A 1,984-nucleotide genomic window follows, 5' to 3' on the forward strand; every position below is an offset into this window, starting at 1 on the left:
CATCTCAAGGAGAGGATTTAAGTCGACAAATTCACAGTCACTTTTCTTTTTGCTACCTTGAGAACATGTTAAAAAATCGGTTTTCCAAAACAAGGGGTTGGCAGTTTTGGAAATGGCTCTTCGGGTCCGAAAAGCTATCGGGACCTTCGAGAAACGGGCCCAAGAGCGACAAAAGTGACAAGGGATTTTAGAACCAGAAAACGACAGAAAACACTTTCAAATGTATTTACCGACTCGCTGCCGCGTTAGGGGGTTTTTCGTTGCACAAATTACCGCAGAACTTTATGTGCGTCACTGTTGATTGACATATGATCATCTTGTGCATGTGGTACCAGGTCTTCCCAGCTGCATCCTTTGTGTTGAATGCAGCATGCATCTTTGTGCTCAAGGAAAAGTGGTCCAAAGTACTAAATCGTGTACTGTCACTTTTCAGGTGACGAGAACCAGCTTTGTCTTAAATGTTACAGCCCCGTTTCATGGTCCGCTTGTGATGTTGAGCACGGCTATGATATTTGTCCTGGAAAGTACCAAAGATGTGCTTCTGTAGAGGCTAAGATGGGGTCAGGTGAAAAAGAATACAGAAAAAAGTGCATATCAAGGTTGGACAACCCCTGTGATCAAAACGATTACGAGGAGTGTAGGGCAACAATCTGCGACAAGAGGCTGTGTAACTTTGCTGTCACCCCATCAGCCATTCTCATTGCCACCCCTTTTAAATGTAACCAATGTTTCAGCGAGATATCTTGGAAGGACTGCGAAGATAAGTCTGTGGTGGTGTACTGCGGTGCTGGTTTTTCGAAGTGTTTTAAAAGCGAATTTAAAGGAGAAGGCAGCCCGACGCAGTTTGCGAAAGGTTGCACAGTTCCCGTGGCTTGCCCTAATTCGTCTCAGAAAATTCCATATATCAAAAATCAAAAAATCGAATGTTGTGGACAGCAGGTTTGTAACATGGTGGAGCACGCCCTCCCCTCTGTTTTTCATGTGGGTTCCTTTGCTTTGGGAAATTTGTTGTTCCAAGGAATCATTTTAGAGTAAGCCATAAAGTGTTCTGTGCGCGGTTTTTCAATTTAGAGCCGTTAACTTAAACATTACCCATTTTGGCCAAAATTATGTATATAGATGCTGCCAAGTTAACATTTTGCCTCTCTTTGAGTGGCTGAGGCTCGTGTGCTATGATGATGATCATAAAGATGATAAAGCTAATTATTTCAGTCTCAAGGTTATTTAGCCTGACACAAGTCATTTGCAAAACGAGATTCGTGGTACTTAATATACAAGTAACAACTATCTGTCACAAGGTGTCGCCTCCATGTATTACTTGAGGTAATGGTTAGTCACATTGTGACGCCTACACCAAGTAAAGTGTGACTGCATTGGACAACCATTGCAGGCGGCAAAACTTCTCGTGGTGCTATGCACCAGCCCTACCCTCTGAGATCACGCGAACAGAGCCCCTCGTAACTCCCCATGCAGAAAAGGAAGATAACTAACAACAATAACTTTATTAGTAGTACATTTACCAGTGTGGCTTTTGCCTAATAATTACAATTATCAGATTAACTCACATTAACTGAAATCAAACACTGGTTTTTGAGAGCAGAAAATCCCCAGAAATTAAGTCAAGTTTTTCAAATCGACGCAGCTCAGGATTCGTGTCTAGACACTTCAGAAGATGCATTTAGTCCGTCTATTTTAAAAGGCAGAATGGCACTAACGCGTCGTTCGCTTGTGAAACCTGACACAATTATTGAAAGGCTACATAAAATCTCACCAAACAGAATCAAGTTGTCTCGGTCGAAAAATGTTGTCTCTTTCCTTACTAGCCACGACAAATAATTAATTCACTAGCATGAAAAGACGTTGTTGGCTTTATCCCGAGCTCAAAACTATCACAAAAAGGAGACAAACCTACGTTAGGAGACGCTCTGTGAGCGGTGAAACACCAATGACGATCAAACCTCCAAACAATCAAGGCAGTGGAGGA

General features: G+C 42.3%; 1 protein-coding gene across 1 annotated transcript in view; it reads right to left on the bottom strand.

The window, feature by feature from the left end:
- Positions 1-1,483: 1,483 nt before the first annotated feature.
- LOC138040819 (uncharacterized) overlaps positions 1,484-1,984 on the bottom strand; it is a 19,519-nt gene continuing 19,018 nt past the window's right edge. Inside the window, exon 8 of the mRNA XM_068886485.1 lies at positions 1,484-1,984. This exon is cut by the window's right edge and continues 1,859 nt beyond it. The gene's annotated coding sequence lies outside the window, so the exon portion shown is untranslated.

The sequence above is a fragment of the Montipora capricornis genome, chromosome 3 (genome assembly GCF_036669925.1).
Source record: "Montipora capricornis isolate CH-2021 chromosome 3, ASM3666992v2, whole genome shotgun sequence".
NCBI classification, from domain to species: domain Eukaryota; kingdom Metazoa; phylum Cnidaria; class Anthozoa; order Scleractinia; family Acroporidae; genus Montipora; species Montipora capricornis.